This window comes from Felis catus, chromosome B4, assembly GCF_018350175.1.
Source record: "Felis catus isolate Fca126 chromosome B4, F.catus_Fca126_mat1.0, whole genome shotgun sequence".
Taxonomy (NCBI): Eukaryota; Metazoa; Chordata; class Mammalia; order Carnivora; family Felidae; genus Felis; species Felis catus.
In genome coordinates, this window is record NC_058374.1 from 2,428,613 (window position 1) to 2,456,488 (window position 27,876).

At 45.4% G+C, this 27,876-nt stretch overlaps 2 long non-coding RNA genes across 22 annotated transcripts in view; one reads left to right on the forward strand and one right to left on the reverse strand.

Moving 5' to 3' along the window:
- Positions 1-6,907: 6,907 nt before the first annotated feature.
- Positions 6,908-10,644, reverse strand: LOC123386416. Its single transcript, XR_006600233.1, has 2 exons — positions 10,389-10,644; positions 6,908-7,124 (listed from the first exon to the last, which is right to left on the reverse strand). It is a non-coding gene; the product is annotated as an uncharacterized LOC123386416 (long non-coding RNA).
- Positions 8,122-27,876, forward strand: part of LOC123386414 — a 98,039-nt gene continuing 78,284 nt past the window's right edge. For 7 of the 21 annotated variants that reach the window (XR_006600213.1, XR_006600211.1, XR_006600226.1 and 4 more), the window contains exons 1-4: positions 8,127-8,249; positions 8,595-8,746; positions 9,213-9,398; positions 16,591-16,848. This is a non-coding gene — a long non-coding RNA (uncharacterized LOC123386414). Of the gene's footprint in view, positions 8,250-8,594; positions 8,747-9,212; positions 9,399-11,619; positions 11,722-16,590; positions 16,849-27,876 lie in introns of all 21 variants that reach the window. The other 14 variants (XR_006600217.1, XR_006600212.1, XR_006600230.1 and 11 more) reach the window with 8 other exon arrangements.

Here is a 27,876-nt window from a genome sequence, read left to right on the forward strand (position 1 = left end):
AGAACACTCCTCATCAAGCGAGTCAGGATGCCGGGGGCTTTCTCGGGGGCCTCTGTGTTCTTTCTCTTCTCCGTAGTGATGGCTTCAAGATGAAGTAGAACACCAAGGCATTCATCACAGGAACTATTGCTTTATTCAAAACATTTAAAAAATAAATACAATAAATCAGGTTTTTTTCCTTTGCAAGTATTAAATACAGATGTACTATATGCATATGAAATTTTTGATTAAAATGTCTTTCACCAGTCTGTCTCTTTAATTAAATAAAGCCTGTTTGGTATTAATCAAGGCACAAAGAATTTATACCCCAAATCCAGATTAATTAAAAGCCTGGAGCTCGGAGAACAGACTGCGTATAAAGACAAAAATAAATCAATCCAAACATGATATTTATGAATATGGACTGTTTGTGAGCAAAATATAAATAATTTAGACGGAGTAATATATGTCAGATATGTGATAGGATTATTTTATATTATAGAGTGTATTTACATGTAAATTTGAACTCACGTTTTGAATTAAGGTTTCTATTTTTAACATTTATTGTTCATTACAGAGTGATGATAGCTCTTCCTGGCTAATCCTCTCACAGATCCTGACGCTTTTAACTACCTGCTCACATGCATCAGGAAAGGGAGTCCCAACGTGGACCCATAACTCTTTTTGCTCAGTTTGGTTTAATCTTACTCAACATTACATCTGTGTCCCAAAATGGAGCACGGTCTAGTGCCCCATCATGAGTCACTGGGGCCCAGCTCAGGCACGACATTTAAACTTGGTATTTTGAACTCATTAGCATGTTCATCAAATTAAAATTTGTATTAATGCTTAGCTATTTTTTAAGTGGGAATGAAATACAAATATTTGGTCAGCTTTAAAATTATACATGTAAGATATATATATATATGTATATATATGTAACAAACAATAAAAATGTAGTGTTTGGGGGGTGCCTGGGTGGCTCAGTTGATTGAGTGTCCGACTCCTGATTTTGGCTCAGGTCAGGATCCCAGGGTCATGGGATCAAGTCCCACATCAGCATGGAGCCTGCTCAAGATTCTCTCTCTCCCTCTGCCCCACTCCCTGCTTGTACTCTCTCTCTCTCAAAAAAAAAAAAAATGTAGTGTTTGGAAGAGACCCTGACACCTGTTAAGTGTTAGCTTAAATCATCATCATCATGATTTTATTATATTTTAAAACTAGGCGAACACATTCTTTAAGGCATTTATTTATAACTTTCAAGTCAACTTCATATTTGTACTACTTTTCACAAGTATATATTGATTGACGTCCTTAACGATCTCAATTGTAGATTGTTAAGTCAAATGTAATTACAACAAAATACAGAAAGACCAAAATTCATCTAGCGATAATGAATGTATCAAAATTACAAGGGTTTTTTGTTTTTGGTAAAATCACATATAACTATATTTTATTATGGCATCCTGATTATCAGTTACTCATTCTTTTAAAAGATATTGCACTTAGTGTGCATAATTCTCTATTTTTGAAGTGGTGTCCATAGTAGCAATGTGTCCAGATTTAAGGAAAAAGCAATAACTGAAAATAGCTTGGAAGGTTGTCAAAAGTTCGGAAATGACAGAAGTAAACCCAGTGGGTCACTAAAGTCCTAATTTGTGGAAGTTTATTGTGCATGCACCAGAAAGGCAGCTGGAGTTGGGGGGGCACTCGACTGCACCCCAGAGCGGGGCTTGGGGTGTATTGTTCTACCCCGGCATGGTGAGGAGGTGCTATGTGTGCCTCACCGTGACAGGTGAGAAGAATTTTCTTAAATGATAGGGAATTGGTCGGTGGTTACCTCCCACCGACCTTGGGAAACAATTTAAGTTTCGCTTCTGATTTTCAGTGGCATAAACAACGAATGACCCAGGTCAGGTCAGTCTTGCCAAATAAACTAAATTAAACTTTGTGGGACTAAAAGCATGTCTGCTCAGGGACTTTTCAAGGCTGGTCTCCGTTTGTTTTGGATTTGAACAAGGACATGCAAATTCCCAGTGCAAAGCCACCGCCAAAATGATGAACTCGCTTTTCTCCCAGAAGGGATGGGAAACCCTGGCGAATCCGTGCTTTCAATCTAATCTTTCATCAGGGACGAGTACCAAAAATAATTGGTGCGAGGTTTGCAACATTTCTAAGTGAAAGATGTAGTTTTGGCAGAAAAAGGAAGTTTCTATGCCTTGTTTGTTAATGCATGGAAAGGAGGTTCATTCGTTTGTCGCTATGAATCCGTAGAAGGATTTGGGAGCTTGCACCAGTTATCTGTTCCTCATGTCCCTGAATTAGTAGGTCTCAGGCTGTCCTGTAGACTAGAGGTACAGCGATGTGAAAGATCTATTTCCCATTTGTCTTCTGGTGGGAAAGACTTGCCATTGACCATCCGAAAAGAAAACAAAACAAAAACAATTGTCTGGTGACAAATAGTGATGGTGGCGAGGAAGGACATCAAAGGAATAGTGGTGAGTGAGAAATCTGCCCTTTCAAATGAGGTAATAACCCTGGAAGGCTTCCCAGGAGAAGCAGCCCTTCAGCATGAAGCCATTAAGTAAAGATAGAAATATTCTCAGTTTCTTGAAGTCCCTTGTCTTTTGACTTTACTGATGTTTCCCATGAACACTTTCTTCATTTTTTTTTTTTGCTTTCCAAATACTGTTTTCTCTACACTTTTCCTATAAACTCTGGATTTAAGGACACTAATTTTAGTAGATTGTCCATGAGTCACTACAATCTAGTGTGGACACAGCACATTTCTTGTTTTTTGCTAACAACTCTGTAATTACGGGTGCACACACACGTGCACACCTCCCACACACATGCATACCCCCCACACGTGCACACAACGTACAGCCATGCACACCTGTACACAGATGCACACACCCACACACATGCACACCCACACTCCCTCACACCCATGCACACCTGTACACAGATGCACCCACACATATGCATACACCCGCACACATGCACACCTGTGCACACACATGCACACACCCACACGCCCTCACATCCATTCACACCTGTACACAGATGCACACACACACATGCACACCTGTGCACACACATGCAACACACCCACACGCCCTCACATCCATGCATACCTGTACACAGATGCACACACACATATGCATACACCCCCCACACATGCACACCTGTGCACACACATGCACACACCCACACGCCCTCACATCCATGCGCACCTGTACAGATGCACACCCCCACACATGCACACCTGTGCACACACATGCACACACCCACACGCCCTCACATCCATGCACACCTGTACACAGATGCATGCACACCTGTGCACACACATGCACACACCCACACGCCCTCACATCCATGCACACCTGTACACAGATGCACACCCCCACACATGCACACCTGTGCACACACATGCACACACCCACACGCCCTCACATCCATGCACACCTGTACACAGATCACACCCCCACACATGCACACCTGTGCACACACATGCACACACCCACACGCCCTCACATCCATGCACACCTGTACACAGATGCACACACACATGCACACACCCACACGCCCTCACATCCATTCACACCTGTACACAGATGCACACCCACACACATGCACACCTGTGTACACACATGCTCGCCTGGACACACCTACCCACACCCACTTGTACACAGATGCACACACATGCACACACCCACACAAATCTGTACACAGATGCACACCCACACATGTGCACACACAGTTTCTAATATTGCTAAGGAGGGTGGGAGACATGCTGGTCCCTGTCTCGTGGAATCGAAGCATTAATCTCATGGGCAACAGAGAGAGAGCAAAGCAATAGCTTATTGAGAGAAAGTACAAACTGTCAAGAGTGAGAGAGGTCCCGACTGGGCAGCCACCAAGGACTTTGTCCCTGACTTTTTATTGGGACCTGATCAGAAAGTTTGTGCAAGTCTGTGCATGGCCCCTAGCTCGGGCAGGTGCGGGACACGTTTACCTCCTCTTTTTCTTTTCCAAACTCCTCTGCCATTGCTGCCTCCTCACCTCCCACTTGCCCCCTGCAGCCTCCCCGGAGGCCCTGATCTCTCCCTGCCTGGTGTTAACCCTCTGCCTGCTCAACACCACCAACCCTTCCTTTCTGGAGAAGAATAAACTATGGGCTGAGGCACTCCTGCCCACCTGAAAGAACTGCAGAATCCAACAAAACTGTTTCTGAGACCTTTCTATTTTATAGGATTAAATTTGTAAAGAATCACACGTTAGCAATTAATCAATTTGGGCTTATTTAACCCTTTGCTGATTCTTCACCAGCGTTCATGCTCTTTCTTTAAGTGCTAGACCCTGTGGTATCATTTAGCACGTTTTGTTGAGCAAAACACCTTACTTCAGGGAATGAACCCAAATTGGGAGCTGCAAAAAAAAAAAAAAAAAAGACTGGTCGATACTGTGCCTTCCTGTCTCTCCCTTGGAAAGACTCTCAATCAAGAAAATACTGAAATGTGAACAGACGTGTGTGTGTGTGTGTGTGTGTGTGTGTGTGTGTGTGTGTGTGTGTGTGTAATTCAAGCCGATCACTTCCCACGCCATCGTCTGCGTGGATGACGAACGCCGGCCCTCCCAGCTGGGAGACGATGGGTGCCACCCCTTGCTGCTCTCCCCAAGCAAGTTGGCCCGTTCCAAACCCTAATGTGAGAAGTTCCTGAAAGATAAAAAGCTCTTGGGGCACCTGGGTGGCTCAGTCTGTTGAGCCTCTGACCTCAGCTCAGGTCATGATCTCACGGTTCATGGGTTCGAGCCCCGTGTCCGGCTCTGTGCTGACAGCTTGGATCCTGGAGCCTGCTTAAGATTCTGTGTCTCCCCTTCTCTCTACCTCGCCCCTGCTCACGCTCTGTGTCTCTCTGTCTCAAAAAAAAAAAAAAAAAAAAAAAAAAAAAAAAACGATAAAAAGCTCTTATTTGGACCGTTCAGCTTTCTTCGTAAATTTTCTTTCTGTCATTTCACAAACCATGGTAGACTGTTGCATGTTGAAAATAAAAACCAGGGCATCCGTGTGGCTCAGCCAGTTAAGTGTCCGACTTCGGCTCAGGCCATGATCTCATAGTTCACAAGTTCAAGCCCTGCAGTAGGCTGTGTGCTAACAGCTTGGAGCCTGGAGCCTGCTTCGGATTCTGTGTCTCCCTCTCTCTCTCTGCCCCTCCTCTGCTCATGCTCTCTCTCTCTCTCTCTCTCTCTCTCTCTCTCTCTCTCTCTCTCTCTCAATAAATAAACATTAAAAAAAAAAGAAAAAGAAAAGTCCTTGTCCCAACATAATCAGTCAAGGAAAGTTCTGGACTTGGAGCACTCTTGTTGGCAGGTTCTCTGGAATTCAGGTCTCCCGCTCAGTGACGTTTGTTTGTTTCGACACCTGCACGCGCCAGCTGGTAATGGTTACTTTGTTTTCTAGCACTTGTGCTTTTGTGTGGAGCTTGTTAATAAGGATGGATGGGGAGCAGGTGTGGCTGTTTCTGAGCGCGGTTATTGGTACGTAATTGCCCCAGGCTATTGTTTTCAGCAGTTGCCACTTGTACATTGTCGCGTTGCAGCTGGCCATAACAGCCGAGCGCGAATGCGCCACTGCCTCGTGCAGGCTCCGCTTACGGATCTAATTTCGTCATGGAAAGCGGCCAGATCTGTCCGCTTAAGCAAAAATACTAGTGATGAAAGCAGAGTTCGAACCAGCCGAACCGGCGAAAGGTTGAAAAAAGTTGCGATCTTTTCAAGAACGTCAAGGATGTCATTTTACATTCACAGGCCAACCACTCGCTGATGAATTTACAAATCTGAAAGTTTCACCACGTTTGGCGGTAAATCAAGACTAACATAAGAGATGGAGATTAAAAATTCATTTTAGAACATCCCGCTCAAGATGTTTTTTTTCCCCAATTGTCTTCTCTAATTCAACTCAGCAACTGAAACGGTGGTGTTGAGCAGTCCGCAGATGTGATGTGCTGCTCTGAAGTCACGGCAAATTCGTAAGCCGTGGAAGAAGTGTTGCCCGCTGAAAATTCCAGTAAGAAACACGTGTGCCGCACGGTGTTTGGGAAGAGGTGGGGCGATCAGTTTGGGGCTTGGAACCTTTTGATCATTCAGATGTTTTTAGCTCATGTCTGGAAAATCACAAGAGATAATTGCTTGTTTAGGGCGAAAAGGGGAGGAGCTTGACGTCCTGGTGTTACCTAGTCTTTTCATGGAAGATATTTACAAATGGGACTCTTGAGAGGCCACTTTGCAGAAATCATCCCATGGCTTCGTGGCACCCAGGAGCGAGGGCGGGCTTGGTTTACTCCGGCACGTCCCGGCCACGGGCGTAACTCTGTTTTTGCCAAGTTGCCAACTGCATTTGGACAGACCACCTGCACTGTCAGCGTGACCTTGAATGGGCTTTGTTAATTTTCCTTCACCGGTGGGGATTTCAGCACTGAAGTCCCTTGGCCAAAACAACCTGTATTAATCAAAGGCTGCAATCATTGCTTATCAGCCACGGGTCGTGACACGTGCATGCAGAATGGGATTCGTAGAATCTAGACATCCAAGGGGAGAGCTGAGGGGAGCCCTCTGACGCCGGGGCTGTCCCTCTGACTACCCAGATGTCCACACACACACAGGGCTGTCGTGTGCTACAGAACGCTTGCTGTACTGGGCAATTCCCAGTACTCTCCAAGCAACGTCAGGGTGATACATTTGCCGCCAATATTACTCTCACATTCAGAGAGTTCCTGAAAAACTGCATGCATAATTGCTCTGTTTGAACTTCCTGACGTTGATGTTATCTTTCAAATTATTCTCCCGCACGTACTCACTTTTAAAATCATAATTGTGGGGGGAGAAGTTATTTTGTGGAGCAGGAAAAAAAATCAAAGTACAAGTGTTCTTTTTTTAAGAAGGAAGTTGAGTGTTATCTTATTAGTGCCCAAAACTTTAGAACGTTTAGAATTTTGTAGAATCTGTGCAAGGTCATAAACATCTCTCAGGTATCGTGTAGAAAATTCAGGCTTTGGAGGTGTCTGCACCCAGGCGAACGCCCACTGTGGTCTTGTTCCTGTGTGACCTTCAAAGCCCAGTTCCTCTGAGTCACGATTTTCTCTCTGCGAAGGCAAAACATGTAGCAGTTGTTGTGATGCTCTTTGACGAGGTGATTGATGTAAACTCAACGTGCATTGAGCAGTTACCCTGTGGTAGGTTAATACATACGTTTCTAAGCATTTCCTCTGCCTCTTGTTCAGTCCTCAGAAAAGCCATGTGTCAGAGGCTGCAGGAAGTGAGGCGCACAGGGACTCAGCCTATGCCTCGTCTCAGAACCGGAACTCAGGTCCTGGACCTGCACATCTCCCCCTCCTGCTCCCAGCTAAGCTGCCAAGGTCAGGCTACCTCATGTAGCATTCCAGAGAGCATCTGTTTGAGGAAGCACGTTAACCAGTGTCTACTACTTTTGTTGGGAATGGCCGTGTCTTCCCCCTATTTCTGTAGAATCCTGGTATCCCAAGAACTAGATTACAGTGTTTACCACCAAACTGTATAGTATTATCTCCAAACCAGTTTGTAAACAAAACAAAACAAAAACAAAAAAACCACAACAGGTTAATGAATAAAAAGTCTTACATAATTTTCACATTTTCACCCACATTTTTCTTCTTGGGTACCTTCTAGAGAGCCAGAGAGAGGGGACAGATGATGGACTCAATGAGCCAGGACTAACCAGCACCATTAGGAACAGGTGAATATGTTTAAGTGAGCACCAGCACCAGGAAGCTGTGATTTTAATTGGACATCGTACGAACACTATTTACTCATATTCTCCCTTAATTACACGGCCTTAGTTCACGAGGTGACATTAAACGTGCCGATCCCTCCCCGTGCCAGGCAAAATGTCACGCGTTTCCGTGAATTCCAGCCAGCCAGTGTTCTGAGGAGCCCTTGAGGCCCTCGCACCTGCATTTCGGTGGGGGGGGGGGAGACACTGGGTCAAACCTGTCTTCACTCAGGACACACGGGCCATTTTCCCGATTGATTTTTACAACTTCAGCCTGTGCTCTTGCCTGGAACACAGATATTTAAAAGTGGAATTTACTTAGGCTTTTGCGAGATGCACTTTTCTCTCATCAGGACTGCTTTCAGAGGGGAGGAAGCTTGTCTGGGGCTCGGGAGGGGCACCGCAGACCGGAGGTTTGCACCCCGACCCCCTCTGCGGTGTTGAATCTTCACCCCCCCAGGTGAGGCCACCGTCCATCACCTTGGGCGGGTGGGCCCCGTGGGGGCGGAGCCCTGGCGGTGGTAGAGGGAGGGCGGCGCCCTCGGGGAGGTGGTGGGGGCCTCCTCAGAGCAAAGGAAGGCCACGTGGCCGCAGGAGCCTGTAACGCAGACGCCCAATCGGACTGCTTGTTAGAAGCTGTGTGAATGGCTCCATCCCGTTGTGCTCGGGCCCAGCCCCCTGGGTCGGAGCCCGTGGAGCCCGTGGAGCCCGTGGAGCCCGTGGAGCCCGTGGAGCCCGTGGAGCCCGAGCCTCGGGCCCATCCCTCTGAGCAGGAGTTCTGACACGTGGTGCATCCCTTATAAAGAGAAGCCAGGCCCAGCGACTGCTTTCTCTCCCGGGTGTGGACGAGAAGGAAGATGCCTGCGAGGACGCCGTTTCTGCACCGGGGAGCGGCCTTCACCGGGACCCCCACACTGGGCCTTAGCCCTGAGTCTCTAGCTGCCACGAGTGTCTGAGGTTAGTGCTAGTTGCCTGGAAGCCCAGGTCGGGGACCTCTGTTGCTGGGCTAGGACTGTGAGCCTTGGCTTCAGGCCCCGCTAGGAGCAGGCACCCTGGTCAGCGCCTCTCCTGTGCTATTCCCCCGCTACTGGCGCGCAGGTGGCCTGGGGCCAGTGGGCCTGCTGTGGGTCCCCAGAGCAAGGCAAATTCGTAGGGGGCCCCTGAGAGAGGGGCACGCCAGGGGTCTTCGCCTTTCCAGACGGCCTGGAATTTTCTAGTCTTTGCTGCACAGGAGGTAACTGGGAGCTGGTTCCCTGGTTTCCCCTGGGGGAGCCGTTCATGCTCTCCCCCCCGAGAATCGCACTGGGGACTTTTGTAGGGTTTAATACCAAAACCCCGGAGGACTAAACTTTAATCCTTGTCTGGTAACTTTTCCTCACCGGTGAAAACAGGCAGTAGGTAAGGGTGTCCTCTCTCTTTCTAGAGTGTTGCTGTGTACGGATCTGCCTGCTGGACTGGCCGGAGCTCTCCTCCGTTCTCCCTGGGCTACCCTGCTGACTGGGCTGTTCCAAATGGAATCTGCCCCAAACCAGATCTACTGTTCCTGTGTCGCAGACCTTCCGTTCTTAGGAAATGGCAAAAACCCGTCTGCCGTTGCTCAGAGACCTAGGTTGGTGGCTTCTCTCATCTGGTTGTGAACCCTGGCTGCTTGGGGAGGCACAGGGAGAGCCCCCCGGAATCCCGGAGTTCAGCCCGGCTGCAGTGGTCTCACACAGGCCTGTGCGTGTGGTCACCCCAGGCCCCTAGTGCCCCTTGCTCCCCACTCTAACTCTGCAGAGTGTTTTAGAAGCCTGTCTGAAGACCCTTCCCACTCCGGAGAGCTTCAGCCCGAGCCCCTTGGGCCTGACCCCAGCTGGAGCCCCTGAACTCAGACACCAGTGGTGCCCTGCCCCCTGCACAGGTGAAGGGAATCGGTTACCGGTGGGGTCATGGGGAGCACGGCTTCCTGAGTCCCTGCAGGTGTCTGTAGGAGGAGCCAGTGATAAAAACCTGGGCCCCGTCTGATTTCACGACCCTGCTGACCCGTGGCCCTCCCCCGGCCCATATTATACTTGCAGCCTCAGGCCCCTGGTGTCTGACTTCTGGAAACTTCCACCAGCTATAAACTCTTATTCCATCAACTTGTCCTTTTCACTGGAATGCAAATGCCAGTCTGAGTCAATCTTGCTCAAAGCCTGGCATTTAGAGAGAGGCCTAGGCAACTTCCAGGAGCTTGGGATCATTTAACAAATGGGTTAATTTAACAAGCCTCCGAGCAGACGCCTGGCAATCCCAGGATCAGAGAGCCAGTATGAACTAGCCAAGGGGGCTTCTGGGTAGATGGGGGCCCAAAGCTTCACAGCCTTGAGTTTCGCTTACTTTGGGTTAGTAATGCCAGTATACCTAGTTTTGGACTCCATGAGTGTAGGAGAATCACAAAAGTGAGCAAGGGCACCTCTAAGTCAAGTTTTCTCTCCCTGTGCTTGTCTCCACTTGTGCTGTGTGCGTGGTGCTCTCATCTCTTAAACTCTCATCTCTTAAAGCCAAACACCAAGATGCAGGGGAATGAAATCTAGTCCCCCTTCCCCACCCCTGCCCCTAATTAGTAGCAGGAAGTTACCAGTGTAGTGCTCAACAGTTCACGCTTCATTTTCACCACTTGTCCCAGTATTAGAGCCTAGAGAAAACAGCCTTCCCGGTTTGGGATCTAATCTCGGACCAGAGGTCAGCTGCTTGTATCTGTCATGCTGTGCTCTCGGAAGAGGGCTCCTGTGCTTCCTCCTACGCTGCCCACCAGTTTTGCCTGGAGCAGCTCCCGGTCCCCTCCAGAAAGGTCCCTGGCCTGGGGGGACCTCAGGAGGCCCAGGTGGGGTGTCCCAGCATTATGACGTGAACCTGGGTGTGGTTAGTTGTCTACCGGGCTCCCGGCACCTTTGTCCTGAAGTCTGTGCATCACTCGGTGGGGGGGGGAGGGGGACTTTAGGCCTACATGAGTGGTGGTTGGGTGGCCGGGTTTGTGTTCGGGATGCCCTGGAAGGCACCCCCAGAGGGTCTCCCCTGTGCCACCTCGACTTGGGGTCCCTGTGGAGCAGCGGCTTGCAGCTGGGGGGTGGGTAGTTGGAGACGACTGTATGCCCTCAAGCACTGGCGACTTGCTGGTGTCCTAGGACTGCTGGCCTGTGACTTCCCCTACCAGCTTGGAAGTAACCTTCTCCAAGCTACTCTGAGGGTGCTCTTCCCAGAGACCCCAGAATGTCCAATCTAACCAGTCAGATGAGCTAGGAAGTAATCCGGGACATCCCCAAGGGTGAAAACCGAGCAGGGAGCCGAAAAAGGGGATTTTGTGGTTCCCGGAGGCTTCAGCTGCCTAGTGGGAATTTTGCCATGGAGATCAGGTGGGGCCCACGTTTTCATCACTGGCTTCTGGAGACACCTGTAGGGGCTCAGGAAGCCAGCCCCCCTTGCCCTCACCAGTGACCGATTCCCCTCACCTGTGAGGGGGGAGTGTTGCAATTGAATTGGGGTCTGGCTTTTAATGGCCCAGAGGAGTCTAGTGACCCTGTCACCCAGGACTAATAGCGGGATCATGAAAGACGGGCCAGATGTACTATAGCCAAAAAAAAAACTTCTCAGGCTTTCACTTTAAGGTCTAATAAACGGTCTCCTGTAAGATTTACTGATGTTTTTGGTTCAGAAAACCTCTAGTCTGTATGTACAGATGGATTCTGGGAAAACCTTAGAAGGAATAAAAAAAAAAAACCTATGGCAGCAGATTACAGGGAGATTGAAGGATCTGGATGGGGAGTATTCTTTCCCTTAGATTTCCTAAAAGTGCATAAACCATTTGACAGGTGCTAGGAAAACCACAATGTAGGCTCTGGGTCTTCCCGAGCACCTGGCAGAGGCGAAACCCTGTCCCCTGTGGATGAACTTGCTTCATAGAAATACTACAGGTAAACATGAACACAACAGAGTGCATCTTGTCCTGCAAGTTGGGCTCCTGGGTGACAGGTTCAGTTGGCTTGAGTACAGTTCTGGAAGCCCAGGACCTTGTGAGCTCATGTGTGGAGTCAGACTGAGGTCCTAGAACTTTGGGATGGGGCTGGAGGGTGGGGGGAAAAGAGGTTGGTGGGACTTCATTACGAGTCCCAGGGACTGGGTGTGTGGCCCCACACCTGTGGTTCACACTGGGCGGTGCATGTGTGTGAGCTGTGCAGTGTATTCGTGTTCTCACCCTCACAAGAGGGTGGTCCTGTGAGATGAGGGTCGTGTTTGCCTTACTGTGCAATCTAACTGCAGACCTTACCTTATATCCCTTACACTTAGGCTCCAGGCTATTACCTCCAACTCCGGGGGGGGGGCCTCCCACTCGACGGGTAGAGGCTCTTCACTGAAGACAGGTAGCCAGTCCGTGCTCACTCTTGAGCTGCTGGTGACAGGCTGGGGGCCAGGTCACACCAACATTGGTGCTCAGAGGAGCCCGTATGGCCACCCTGCTCACTCTGAATTGGCTGTTAAATACTGGGGTGCTTCTATTATAGGGTATACAGGAGGCCTTGCCTGGAAGTGTTCCTACAGTGGCTTTGCATTGGCCTTGTTCTTAAGATCTGGGCTCCATGTCACATCCTACACTTACCTGTATCTAATTCTAGAATACTTAACAGTTTATTCACTTGTTATACAGAAAAACCATCTGAAACCGTCCAAAATTCCAGTAACAATGCATGTTGTATGCCCTTTTGAGTAAGGTTAGGGACCAATTACCTGATCTACTGAACTGAATCTACACTTAATAGTCTGAGCTGAGCCTAGTGACTCCTTCCCTTGCTCTCTTCCTCCTGCCATCTTCATTTTTGTGAGACCCCTCAGTTACTGGAGAGGTGTTTAAGTCTCCAACTATGGTGAGTGGTTGTGTCCGTTTCTTTTGGCTCTAAGGGTTTTTTTGCCTTGTGTATTCGTGAGCTCTGTTGGGTGCAGACCTGTTTGGGAATGTTAGGGAGTTGATCTCTTCATGACCGTGGAATTCCACTTGGTCCTTCATCTTCCATGTTTTAATGTCTGTTTCTCTGAAGTTACTATGGATACTTCATGTGTGTGTGTGAGAGGGTTAATCCCTTTGTGACCATCTTTATATGGCCTTCTGACATAGCCTATTTTAAAATCCCTTTTGTCTAAAGTTCTTAAGGCGTTGGTAAAACAGAAGAAAATCAGTGGAAAGTTTTGTTGAGAATAACTGCCATTGATGTTTTGTATTTGGAAAATAACAGGTATAACAGACCCAGGAGATTGGTTTCAGGTGTTCAACACAATATTTATGTACTTACAAGATGATCCCCATGGTAAGTCAAACACCTGTCACTTTACATAGTAACAAATTTTGGAAACTGAAGATCTCCTACCAATATGTAACGGGGTACTAACCATAGCAGCCTTGCTGTGCATCACTTGCCTGTGACTTCTATACAGCTGCACTTAGAATTGTCCCTTTTGACCCCTTCACCCATTTATCCCCCCCCACCTATGGGAGCACCTATCTGTTCTGAATTTGTGTGTTCTAGTTTCCACATAAAAGTGAGATCATGTACTTTTTCCTGATCTGCTTCGCTTACCTAATGCCTTTGAGATCCTGTGTTGTCACAAATAGCCGAGTGTTGTGTGTATATGGCATGTGTCTGTCCACCAGTAGGTCCTTGTTTCAGTATAAGGCTGCTGTAAATCGAATGAGCATGGGGGTGGGTGTATCTTCTCAAGTTCGTGTCTTTGAATACCCATTATTGGAACTGTTGGATCCCGTTCTGAGTGAACTCTGTACTCCTCTCCATAGTGGTTGTGCCAACTGACACTCCCCCCAACCGTGTGTGAGGTTCCCTTTTCTCTGCATCCTTGCCAGCACTTCCTGCTTTTTTTATTCTAGATATTGACAGGTGTGATGTGATAGCATTGTGGTCTTGATTTGCGTCTTCCCCATTTGATGCATCTTTTCATGTACCTGTTGGCCACCTGTAGGTCTTTATAAAACTATTCAGCTCCTCTGCTCTTAAATCAGGCTTCTTTTTGCTCTTGAGTTGTGGTTATTTGTGTAGTTCAGATGTTAACCCCTTATCGGATAGTTTGCAAACATCACTCTGTAGGTTGCCTTACGATTTTACCTTGCTGTGCAGAATCCTTATAGTTTGATGTAGTCCCACTTGTTACCTGTTTGACTTAATTTTTGCATATGGTGGAATAGTGGTCCAATCCCATTCATTTGCTTGTGGCTGTCCAGAATTCACAGTATCTTGTGTGGTCTTTGCTCGTTTGTCATAAGATAATTGACTGTATAAGTGTGGGTTTATTTCTGGGGTGTGTGTGTTAATTTATGCCAATATCCTACTGTTCACTGTAGTTTCATGATATAACTTGGTATCAGAGCGTGATTCCTCCAGCTTTATTTTTAAGTTTCCTTAGGCATTTTAGGGTTCTTTTTTCTATATAAATTCTCAGATTTCTGGAAAATTCCATTGGATTGTGTTAAATCTATAAATTTGGGTAACGTGGAAAGCTTAACCATATCCCAATGTAGAGCAGAAAATAGCTTTCCATGTGTGTTATCTTCAACTTTTATATGTAGTTTTCAGTGTTTGTCTTTCACCTCTTTGGTTATTCCTATTTTGCTATATTTTACTGTCAGAACATAATTGAGCCTTGTTCCCCTTGTCTTCTCACTGGTGTGAGTAGATCATATGAAGGTAAACACAGGAAAGAAAGGTTGGTGTCCTAACTCCTTGTGTATTAGACACGTGTAGATCTCTACTGCTCAGACGAAATCCCACCCTTACGTTCAGAGGTGATTCTTATCTAGGACCTCTGGGGCCACTTAGAGCCTGTTCAAGATGTTGGTGCAGGAGACCAAAGTGTTCCCATCTGACCCTCTCAGACCTTTCTCCGGTCTGGTGAGAGTTGACTGAAAAGGATTAAATGAACTCAGAAGATTCCTTATCTTCGCAAGAATTTTAGGCTAAAATTAAGGTATTTTGATGAAACTTTGTGTCCTAGTGAAGGTTGGAGATGTATTGCTAAGCTGTTCATACCAAAGCATCCTCTCCCAGTGAGTTCAGTTTCTAACAATATATCCTAGAACATTCTTGTAAGGTGGTCAGCTGTGGAAGTATCCTTGATGTTCTGGTCATGGTGGCTATGTGGCACACAGAAAATACTCCATTGTGTGTGGCACGTGTTGATGGAATGCAGCCTGGGACAGAAGATTCTACAAAAGCCCACCCCCTTGTGTGTGGGGAGCACATGTTTATAGAATGCAGCCTGGGATGGAAATTTGTACAAAAATGTTCTTTGGGTCTGTCTCCCTGAAAGCCCTGGGGCTGGGGATGTACCAGTTTAAGTACCTTTGGAAATCGTGGAATCTGCAACTGGAGGCCAGGGCACCATCTGTAAACACTGCTCTTGCTGATCCAGCTTCCACAGGGAACAGGCCAGATGTGTCTATAAACTCCAAAGAACCCCTGAATGATCATGTAACACATAAGCCCCTAAGCATGATGTTTTGCTGCCTAGCTCTACATATAAAGTAGTTAAATGTTGGTGTATGCAGGGATTAGAATAGATCTAGTACTGTCAGTTAATAAAATCCGGAAGCAACCTAAGTAGCAATGAGCATGTCCAATGCCTAATGTCTTTAAAAAAAAAAAATTAAGTTTGAATGTAAGTGGGGAAGGGCAGAGAGAGGGAGACACAGAATTGGAAGCAGGCTCCAGGCTCCGAGCTGTCAGCACAGAGCCCAACGTGGGGCTTGAACCCATGAACCGTGGGATCATGACCTGAGCTGAAGTTGGCTGCTTAACTGAGCTACCCAGGTGACCCCCATCTTCATTTTTAATCCCATTCTCTAATCCAAGCATCTTAGGATTCCTAGAGAAATGGCTTGAACCTAAAAGTAGAGAAGGGAGTTTCCATAAGCTTGATGCCTCTTATAATTCCAGGGAAAAAGTGCTAACAAGCATCGAGTAGATGAAAGGGACACAGCTGACTGAAACCTCCAAATGGTCAAATTTGAATAACTTGAGCAACTAAGTTATAAACCAAAGTAGAACATAAGTGTCCTTGAGTTTGTAGGGATATAAAGTTATTGAACATATAAATGGTAGAGATCTGTGCAGAATTCTAAACTCCAGTAGATACTCTACCCTCCAGGAGGAGTATTTAGTGGAATATCACTTGAGTGTAGAAAGAATGGGAGAATGTGGACAAACACTACCTTGGCCAGGTGACCAAGGTCCATGCTGATGGTGACCAGTCATGGCAACCACATGGAACCTTGCAATGGGTTTCAAGGGTCTTTAACCCGGTCTGAGAAAGACCTCAAACTCCATTTGAAGGAGCTTCCCGAATACCAGCACCCCTCAAAATTGCCTGGGTGTTCAAACATTGGGAAGTGTGAGAAACTACCACACCCGAAGAGAAGCCTAAGGAGACTGGACACTCCAGTGTAATGTGTCCTTTGTGGGATCCTGGAACAGAAAAAGGACACAAGGGAGGAACAAATAGGAAGAAACCTATGGATGTTAGTAAAGAACATTTCATTTCCTACTTGTGACAAATGTACCATAATGTCTTCTGTAGGGTCCTTGGGATCTTTGGTAGTATTTTCAGGTTTGTTTCTATAATCCTGAAACCTCTAAAATGTGTTTTAAAATTGGGTCATGTTACTTGTACTGTAAACCTTAGACCCTGGGAGTTAATCTATACTACCGATAAAAGCTTTACTGGATGTACCGAAGTCCCTAAGTTACACATCACCAGAGGGAATATATGCCTTTCTTATGCAGGTTTTCAGATAATCCTAAAAATGTCGGGATGGAAGTCGTGTGCTTGGCTTCTCTGAGGGAGCAGGGATGTGAGCAGTAAACTGCAGGCAGCAGTAACCGACCCTCCAAGATAGTGCTCATGTTGCACTTTGACTCTCAGAAATGCTGAATGCCTCCGAGGGACGAAAACCTAACACATGGGCACACAGCAGAAGGCGGAGGATCTCGGCATTAACCCAGAGCAGGATGGGTCTTGACAATGAACCCCTCCCGGTGCCGGTAAAGTATGGTCAATTACTTCTATGATTGCTCCCGCGCTAATGCTGGTGTCCTAATGGGATCAAGACCATTCTACTTTCATCTGTTCTTACATCCTATGAAGTAGGGGGTAGGAGGTATTTGTTAGCCATAAGAAACTCTGCAAATTAAAAAAAAACCTTGATAATGACATGAGCCCCCTAAACTCAGGCTGTTGTGATTTGCTTTGGTCAACTTCGAAATGATCTGAAGGAAGGGAATTCTGGCGGTTCAGATCCTGTATGGAAGGCATAGAGACCTCTTCCTGCCATGTTGGATCATCACTGTTTTGGCAGGATGGTGAAAAATTAAGGGTCAGCTCTTTCAAGTCAAAGCTGTCGGGTATTGTCTGGAAAAACAGGGTAACCTAGGCTGTACTTGGTAGACCCGGGGCTCCAGTTTAATGCCGTGTGTGCCTAGTGGGCTCGGTCTGAGTCCGTGTTCAGTGGGGTTAATTACTAAAGTGGTAGACCATTTTAGGAAGTATTCAGAAACTGGCAGATTAAGAATATATCTAGCTTCCACATCAAGATGTGTTTCTTCTCATTCCTTTTGTGTTCTGGGAAACTTCATGCTTTAAGTCAGAATCTTAAATCATTGTGTACAAATCCCTTCGTAATCCAAGAGTATCTAGGCAACATTTGAGTGAATTTTGACTGGCTCCACAGCTAGTTTAGAATGCTTGTGGTGTGCAGAAAGGGGTGGGGAAGATCAGCTGTCATTTCAGGTATTAAAAAAAAAAACACTAAAGCAGTGGGTCAGATCTTGCAATGTCAGAGATGGGCCGTTTCTCGGGGACGATAATGTGCTGCTGGCCGCTACGGGGTACAAATCTGACAGCTGCCAGCAAAGGGCAGAAAAACCACATGTTGGTACTCCTTGCTGAGGACGAGGATGCAGCGAGTGCCTTCCTGACGGCGGCTGGCATACTGCAGCGGAGTCCTCAGACATTCTATAGCTCAGTACGTGACCAAGACCTTCGATGTTCCCGGGGGATCTTCCTGACTCACCGGGGGTGCTGAGGGGGCGGTTTTCTGGGAGGAAGAATGTAATCTGTGTTGACTTTTCCTTGGGAAAAGCCTGAATTTCCTACAAACGTCCTATCGGATCATCTCACGTTATGTGCAGACGGTCTTGGCGTTGCAATTCTGTATCGATGCTGCTCTTTTGGAGAGCGCCGATGTTCTGCGGGACTTCTTTTCAATTCTCTATCTCAGATGGCAATCTTCACGGATAGGTAAGACACTTATGTTCAGACTTAGAAGCAACGGAACCATATGGATCCACCACACTAACTTCTGTACAAGAGATCAAGCTTATTTTCTGAGATTGCTATGAATTATGGTATAGTATTCCACTTGTTCATGCTGAACTTACTTAGAAAACAAGTTTTCCTGACTTTTCAAATATTTACACATTAGGGGTAATTCACACTTTGAGGACCTGATTTGCCTGAGTTGGGGAGGACAGATGGCCCCAGCAATGGTCCTTGTTAGAGTCCTGTTGGATTTTGCTGGTATTTAGAAAACAGGCGTTGTGATCGAGCAATCTAAGTCTGGAAAAGCACAGCAAAAATGGACGAGGTCACCAGCAGAGCTACGGGCTACCCCGTTCTCACCGGAAGTAATATGGGCTGTGTTCCCTTGGGGTCACTGAAGGCCACGGTTTCAAATCGCCTCGCTAATTTGCTCGTTAAACTGCACCTATTTGCAGGTGTCACACCTTAGAGGAAATTGTTCTTGGTTTTCTTTTGCTTAAAGTAGGAGTATTGGTCTTTCTTGCAGGGCATGTGCGAGAATGCTGAACTTGGGGACTCTTCTCAAAACACAATGTATACATAAACTGACAGCATAGGGGGACGTGAGGGTATGAACGTCCTCAAATCCATAGGGTGTGTCTGTCTGTCTTGGCCAGTGCGTGTGTTCTGCTATACCTTTCAGGGGAGACCAAAACCACACCAGAGCCTGATTCCATGTTCAACTACATCTGTCACACTCACCTTTTCTGAGGTATAACGGACCTGCAACAGGTGTAGGTTACCTGTATGGCATGATTCAGTATCTGTCTACATCGAGGGGGGGGGGATTTGTCTCAATGCTTGTCCCTATGCATGGTTATAAATTGACTTTTTCTGGTGACTGGGGCTATTAAGGCCTATGCAACTTTCAAATACTTGGTCCAGAATAAACTAGTCCTGCTGTACGTTGTATCCCAGTGACTCCTAACTGGAAGTTTGGACCCCCTTCACCTTTCCACTTCTGGCAACTGCCCATTTGTATCTAGGAGCTCACTAATGTCAGTGGCATCATCTGGTGTTTGTCCTGCTCTGATTTAATGCCTTCAAGGTCCATCTGTGTCCTGGAAAATAGCAAGATTTCCTTTATGGTTGAAAAGTATGTGTATATACACATATACCCTTCTATCCACCCATCAATGGACATGTGGGCTATTTCTTATGGTAAATCTGCAGTGAACATTGAGGTGCATGTAATCCTATTAGTGTTCTCATTTTTCAGATCCCCACAAGTGGGATTGCTGGATATGGCAGCTCTATTTTTAATTGAGGAACCTGCCCCCCATAGTTCTCATAGTGGCTGTACCAATTTACATGTCCTCCAACAGTGCACAAGGTCCCTTCTCTACAAGTCTCCAACACTTGTCTCTTGGGTCTCTGATAGTCCTCCTAAAAGGTGCGCTATCACCTTGTGGTTTTGATCGCATATTCCTGATTAGGGACGTTGAGCACATTTCCAGGGTACCTGCTGGCCATCTGCATGTATCTTGGGGAAGAGGTCTATTCAGATACTCCTGCCATTTCTAATCTGATGTTTTTATTTTTGTGCTTGCATGTTTTTATTCTAGGAGTTCTGTATATCTTCAATCTAACCCCCATCAGATAGGATTGGTAAATATTTTCTTCCATTCAGTGGTTTGCCTTTTCCTTGTTTCCTCTGTGCAGGAGCTTTTAATTTGATAGTCTCACTTGTTGAATTTTGTCATTGCCTGTGACATCAGAGAAGAAAAACCTTGCCAAGCCAGTGTCAAGGAGCTTACCATCTGTTTTGGCTTGTTCTGTGGTTTCAGAGCTCTAACCCACTTTGCGTTAATTTTGTGTACTGCCTGACATAGCAGTCTGGTCTCCTTCTTTTGCATGTGGCTGTCCACATACAAAATCCCCAGCACCAGTTATGGAGACTGTCCTTTCCCTGTTTTTTTTTTTTTTTTTTTGCTTTATTGCAGACTAATCGACCACAAATGCACAGGTTTATTTCCGGGCCCTGTACTCCATTGAGTGGTGTGCTGCCTGTCAATACTACAGTGTCTTAATTACTGTAGTTTTGTAACAGTTTGAAATCAGGGAGTGAGATGCCTCCTGCTTTCATGTCACTTTGGCTATTCAGTATCTTTGCCTCCATACAAATCTTAGGCTCTATTTTGTGAAAACTTCCAAGGCATTGACTCTTAGACTGCTTTGGGTATGGTGGACGTCATTAACAATATTCTCGCAACCCATGAACATGTAACCTATTCCTCCAATTTCTTCGGTTTCCTAAAATTATCAGTGTAGCTCTTCCACCTCCTTGATTATACTTATTACTAGATGTTTTTGTTTTTGTGGGGTTTTTTGGATGCAATTGCAAGTGAAGTCCTGATGGTTTGTGTATAGAAACACAACAGGTTATTGTAGAATGCTATTGTATCCTGCAACTTCACAGTTCACTTGAACAGATTTTTGGCGGAGTCCTTTAGGTTTTCTACATAAAACCCCATGTCATATGTAAATAGTGACAGTTTTACTTTCCAATTTGGATGCCTCCTCTTGCCTAATTAGTCTGGCTAGGACTTAAAACTCGGTGTAAAAAAACAGATCACCAAGACCAGGATCCCACATTCTGAGGAAACCATCCCAGCTTTCCACCACTGAGTATGTCTGCTGTGTGCTTTTTCTCTTTATACCCAATTTGTTGAGTTTTTTTCAACATAAGTGGATGTTGGATTCTGTCCAAAGCTTTTTCTTCATCTACTGAAATACATTTTTTAGATCATTTTGTTCTAGGGTATCCTACAGACTGATTTGTGGATGTGGAACCCTGGATCCCTGCATCCCTGGAATAAATCCTGCGTGAACATGAATGATCCTCTTAATGTAGTATTGAACTTGGTTTGATAATTTGGGGATTTTTGTGTCTGTGCTCATGAGGGATACTGGCCTGTAGGTCTTGTGTCCGTGTTTGGTTTTGTCCTGGCAATGCTGGCCTCATAGGAGTTTGGAAATGTTCCCCTCTGTTATGAAAGGATTTGAAGAGAATCCTTATCAATCGAGTGTTTGGGGAAAATTTACCTGTGAAGCCCTCTGGTCCTAGACAGTCTTTTTTGTTGGTTTTTGATTAGTGATTCCAATCTCCTTACTAGTAATTAGTCTGTTCAGATTCTCTGTGATTCAGTCTTGGAAGATGGTAAAGGTATAGGAATTTACTCCTTTCTTCTAGATTGACCAACTTGTTGGTGTATAACTTTTCACAATGGCCTTTTACAATCCTTTGTATTTTTGTGTGCATTGTAATTTTCCCTGAGCCCTCTTTTTTGGCTGAGTCGAACCAAAGGTGTGTCAATTTTGTTCCTTCGGAGAGAAACCACTCTTTTGTTGGTCTTTTCCATTCTTGATTTCACTTCTGCTCTGGTATAACTACTGGCTTCATTTTTTGTTCCTTGAAGTGTAAAGTTAGGTTGAGATGTTTTTTTTTTTCCCCCCCCTCTTTCTTGAAATGGTGCTTAAGGCCATGAATCTCCCTCTCTAAGCTGTTTTTGCTGTATCCTGTAAGTTTTGTTTTCATTTAACTCCAGGTGTTTTTTGGTTTCTTTCATCCATTGCTTCATTATCCTATTGATCTCCACATAGTTTGTAGATTTTAATTTTTTTTGTAATTGCTTTTTAGTTTCCTATCTTCCCCTGCCCCCACCTGCCAAAAAAAATAGGATTTCAGTATTAGTCTTGTGGCCTAACCTCTACCCTGGAGAATGTTGTGTGTACTGATGTGTTTTGGGATGGAATGTTCTGTATATAAAGTCCATCTTGTCTAATGTGTCATTCAAGGCCGATGTTCCCTCGTTAATGGGATGATCTCTCCATTGGCCTATGTGGGTGTTGGAGTCCCCTGCCGTTACTGTATTACTGCCATTTCTCCCTTTGTTTCAGTTGGTGATTGCTTTATATATGTCGGTTCCTTGTTGGGAGTATATTTACATGCTCTTGTACTTCACCCCTTTATCCTTATGTAATGCCCTTCATTGTCTTACTGTGGTCTTTGTTTTGAAGTCCATTTTCTGATAAGTAGAGCTGCCCAGGCTTTCTTTTGCTTTCCATTTGCATGGAATCTTCTACCCCCTTCACTTTGTATTCTCTCCTTAAAGGTAAGAGCTACTTTTTCTTGTGCCCAGAACCTTGCAAAACAGTGGCTGGTACATGCACTGAATGGCGATGGTTTAGATGGTCTTAGAAACTAATCTGCTAGGGACGGCACGTTACTTGATTTACACTGTAAATCACTCACTCTGCTTAACGCAGGCTTCTTTGTAGATCCATTTCTCTTGGGGATTTAGCATCTCAACATTGCAGATTAGCAACTTGGTCTAACATTTTCAAAAGGCTTTTCATAATACTTCTGTAACTTTGCAGTCCCTGGGCCCAGACTAGTGATGTCTTAAAAAGTACCATCAAGGGCAGTGGAGGATTTTTTTTTTTTGGAGGGAGGATACCGAAGGACATGTTTGTACATGGTGTCACTGCAAAAACAATTTTTCAAAGGTTTCGACCACGTAGTCTAAATTTTTGACCTGCCCGTACAAGAAATGTGCACACATGATGTTTCATGCTGTTAGCTCCAAGCACAATACTAAGAATTAGATAAAATCCAATAGGGGTAAAGTAATACATATTTCAGCAAAACTGTAAAATAAACTGCATTTGAAAACGATGCATGATTGTAAACAAGGCAGTTTGAGATGGTCATTAGGGTCACTTTTGGTCTCTGACCTTGATTTATGGATGGAGACCATTTATGCATCCATCCCAAGCCCTCTACACCATCCATGACCAGAGTGCTCAGTCTTGGTACATTGATGCTCCAGTCGTCCTGGGAAAGCCACTGTTAAACATGGTTCACAGTTCTCCATCTCTAGTTATTTACTGAAATATTTTTCTGCTGTTTGGGTCTGGCCAGTTTCTCTCTGGAGATCGGAATGCTCTGGCCAAGAAGCTGATTAGCAAACTAACAGCAAGCCTCGTGGTGACCTCTGAAATTCTGTCAGGCACATTCCAATCCAAGATCTGAGATTCATGGCCCTAATTGTTTTCACTATAATTCTCAGTGGCCATTGGAAGGAAACCATTATGGATACAAATGCCTGCAGCATTCCTGGCTCAAGGTTATCAATCTTCCTCCAATTTGGAATAATCTTTGTACATTCTGCCTATGGGAGGTCAGAATTGCCTTCCATATCCTCTTTGGTTTCTCTGTCTCCTGACTCTGTTTTCTGGGATCCTCTGTTTCATCTCTGCCCTTGTTCTGGTGAAGCCCATCAGGTAGATTCTGGCAAAAAAATTTATGGGAAACGAGGTTTTGTTCTAAAACTCCTGAATACTTGTGCCATTGTGTCCCTTGACTAATAGTTTGGGGGTAGAATTCCAAGTTACAAATAACTTTTCATTGTTAGGAAACACTGTTGAAATGATTTCATAACTTCCAGTGTTGCTATTGAGAAATCTAAGGATGTTGTAATTCTCTTCAGTAGGACTAGATTTTTTTTCTCCTGGGATTTTACCATTGAGGTGTCTTGGTGTGGAAGTATATAGCTTTAAATACGGAGTTGCTGGAGTGGGCCATTTTGACTAGGAAACCATTCACTCTTGAGGCTCCCCTTTCTGGGTTTAGTTTGTTTCCTTCACCCACTTTTGGAAGTTCCTGACAAAGCTTTGGGGTGATGGTAGGGTGGTTTGAAGCTGATGGCCAAGAAAATTCTTGAAGACCTCTTTGGTGCAAAAAGGTGACTATAAAAGCACAGGAACAGAACCTGTAAACAGCTGCACTGGGATTGTGGTAGGTAACTGATTACATGCCGTCAGGTTAGGGGTTAAGGATAGAGTAAGTCTCTGGTCCTTTGGAAGCAAGGTTTCCAGGACCTTGAGGGGCTGGGTATTGTTAGGAAAACAAGCCATTACCACTTAGGAAAACCTTAGTCTATGAGACCCTTCAGATGTATATGGGGGGGGTGCCCCTAAGCTTGGAGGATGATTACCAGCATATATCTTGGGGTGAGGGTGAGGTAAAGGAAGTTTCCCAAGGAAGCTTGTTGCAGGTTAAAGTAGGCTTACGGGTTCCTCGTGGGGTTGGGGGGGGGGGGGGGAGTCAGGATCATGTTAAGCCAAGATTCCCTTATGCCCCTAGCAAGGTATCCTCCTCGAGACCGGTGAGCTCCTAGGGGGAGGTCACTCTGTTTCAAGGACTTGTCACTGGGCTGTAGGCAGTAAAGGAATTTTTCATCTGCCTGAGTTTCCCACATCACCATGGCAAGCACTTAAACCCCCTTACATCTTGCTGAGGGTGATATTAGGGCTCCAGGAAACGGAGTCTGTAGGTTTCTGGAAATTAGGCTTTGGGTAAGATTGCCTTTTTCTTGCAGGTTACTAAGTTGCCTGTAAACTTGGAGACTCCTGTCCTGCATGACTGATCTGTTGGTCAACCAGCTGCTTTTCTTCCTTTCCCCTGTTCTGGGTGGCCAAGAGTGTCCGAGGAATGTCACAGTCACACACACACATCCCACCTATTGGGGGAGGGGTGTGCTGTTAGCTTGTGCTGTGCTCTCTGCTTGCCCCACGCTCCCTCATCATGGACGTGGAGATGTTGAACTGTGTAGGATTAATCCCTCAAGTGCCTTCCCTCTTCCTGTTACCTGTTCTTCTGTTCGAGTCCATCTATATTCTGGTTTTTCTATTGAGCTTTCGTTATAACAAATATGGAGATTTGTCCGAATGTCTTTGAGAAGTGCCTTGTCTCAGGTGTACGATGACGTGTGTTGTCACTCAACTTAATGACCTGGCTTGTGAATTTTTCTTTGTATAAAGTTGTGTACTACTTGCCTGAACTCTTAAGAAGCTTTATATTTCGGGTCCTAGACTTTCCTTGGATATTGGGCCATGAGTATTTGTAGATGAAAATAATAGAATAAACTGGTATTTGGAGTCTTGAGCTTGACGAAGTAATCTGGTGGGTAAAACGTGTTTTCACGAAACAAAATGTCTTGTTGGTGGGGTTCAGGTTCTTAAGTATAATCTTAAATCTAGGGATCCATTCAAGTGTTTAAGTTTTAATGTTCATCCATTTTTGAGAGTATGAGTGGGGCAGGGGCAGAGAGAGGGGGAGACACAGAATTGGAAGCAGGCTCTGAGCTGTCAGCCTGGAGCCCGAGGTGGGGCTCGAACTCCTGAACTGTGAGATCATGACCTGAGCCGAAGTCGGACACTTAACCTGACCGAGCCCCCCAGGTGCCCCGATCCAACAGTGATTGGTGAGCCAAGTTTGGGAGAACTAGGCAGCAGCCTCCAGTGAGCAAGGCGGGACTGCTCCTGGCAGGAGGGCCATGACCTTAATTGTGACGGTTTTCCAGTCCTGAGCCTCTGTCCCCTCACATAGAATAAATTCGCAGACTTGCATGAGTGGAAGGCAGGGGCAGGAGCCTGGAAATGAGGAAAACATCCGAGGAGCACATTGCTTCTCAAGACTCCAAGCAACCCTGACTTGTATTCGGATTCTCCAGAGAAAGAGAACCAGTAGGATGTGCATGCATAGAAATCCATACTTGGGATTTATAAGAAGGAATTGGCTCTTATTGTTATGGAGGCTGGAAAGTCCTAAGATCTGTCATAAATTGGAGACCCAGGAAATAGCTGAAGGGAAAATTCCTGTCCCAGTTTGAGGGCAGAGGGAATTTTCTTACTTGGGGGAGGGGTCAGTGTTCTACTCAGGGCTTCTGATTGGAGACTTTCGCCCCCTATAGGATTCAGTCAGTGTCACTGGCTTAAGTGTTTTCTCCATCCAGAAAGGCCCTTACATCCCTAGAATTCTGTTGGACCAAATGGTTAAGAATACTGTGGTCAACACAACCATCAAAAGCCACCTTTTTGACTTTGCCCCCTTCATCAACTCAGTGTTACTGGAGGCCCTAGTTTCTGAACTTTTGAGGAATCTACGTTTATATCGGCCTTCTTCCCTGTAGGTTTGTGGATGCCCTCTTGTATCTGCTAGATGGGTTACTATTTCCCCATCTTCCTTCCAGACCTTAATATATAGACTTATGGCTTTCTTCTCTCCAGTTCCCCCCCACCTTTAATTTTTAAAGTTTGAGAGCAGTGAGTGTGTGAGCAAGAGGAGGGGCAGAAAGGGAAGAATCCCTAGCAGGTCCCATGCTGACAGCATGGGGCTCCCATCTCCCAAACTTGAGCTGAAATTGAGTCAGGTGCTTGACCGACTGTGCCATCCAGGTGCCCTGTGGGTTTATATTTTTAAAGTATCTTTAGTACTGGGGCACCTGGGTGGCTCGGTTGGTCAAGCGTCTGACTTCGGCTCAGGTCATGATCTCACGGTTTGTGGGTTCGAGCCCCATGTTGGCTCACTGCTGACAGCTCAGAGCCTGGAGCCTGCTTCGGATTCTGTGTCTCTGCCACTCCCCTGCATGTGTGCGAACGCTTGCTCTCGGAAAAAAAAAAATATTAAAACAATGTCTTTAGTACCGAGGACTTGGAGAAAGGATTTCTATAGATTTCTTTCCACTAACCCTGAAATTTGACTTGAATATCCAATTTAATGTACTAAGTATTTAAGTTGTAGTAGTAACCATGCTATGTGTGGGGCATAGAGTTGATAACGGAATTTTAGGTAAGAACACAAACTGAAGAATTAACACAACACATTCAAGAATGACACCTATGCACATGTGCAAATATTGTGTATGTGAGTGTGTACAAAGATTATTCCTTTGTAGGTGGGTGTTCTTACAGTCGTTCCTGTGTAAGGCTGAAGGCTAAAACTCCCTAAGAGGAAGGTATTGGAATAGTTACAAAATTTAAAGATCCTACTAAGGAATGTTAAACTGTATTTTTCAACTAAAGTTGGAAAATTCCAAATGGACTGAAGTCCTTCAATTATGTGTACTATTAGTCTTCTCAAATACCTAATGACTAATTTCACCTAAACTGGAAGGTGTATTTTGCTACTCAAAAAAAAAAAAAAAAAAAAAAACAACCTGAGTGTAGCAGCAATGCCTTGTCCTCTGAAGCTGAGGGTTTTGGTGTCAGAAATGTAGGCTACTCTTCAGTGAGCATTTCAGGTATTTTGGACCCATAACATCTGGTGGATAAGCTGCTAAGGTGGGTGGCAGGATTATAAGATTAAAAAATCTGCATAAGTGCGTTAGGAAATTCCTGCCCTTCAGGGGGGTTATCTTAATTTGTTAGGCTGATTTCCTTCCCCAGAATCAAACTTCCATCACTTGCCATGTGCTGTTTGCATCCCCTGCTTCCACTGGGTGCCTTGCTGGTGGTGTGCAAGAGTATTTCTGGTTGTGACTCCTTTTCTGAAATTACGTGGTTAAATTATAGACTTCTATTCGGAATCCCTTGACTACTGTCAAAACAAATTTGTGTCAAGGTTTCAGTCCCTGTCATAATTTGAGAGGCCTTGATTAGTTCACTTTGAACACTTTTTTTATGAGAGCATTTCTTAGCATCTTGATCTTTCCAGATCATTTATAACTGGACTAATCAGAACTTTGTCTTAAGATACAGTTGGGGTTACTTTACCTATTTATACAATAAAACATACTTTTAGTAACTTATTTCTCCAATTAGTTCTTACACTCATAGTAAAAGGTGACATTAAGTCATTGTTATTACTGATACATTTACGAAATCTTAATGTGTGCTATATGTGATGACTAATGCATTTGAGAATGATC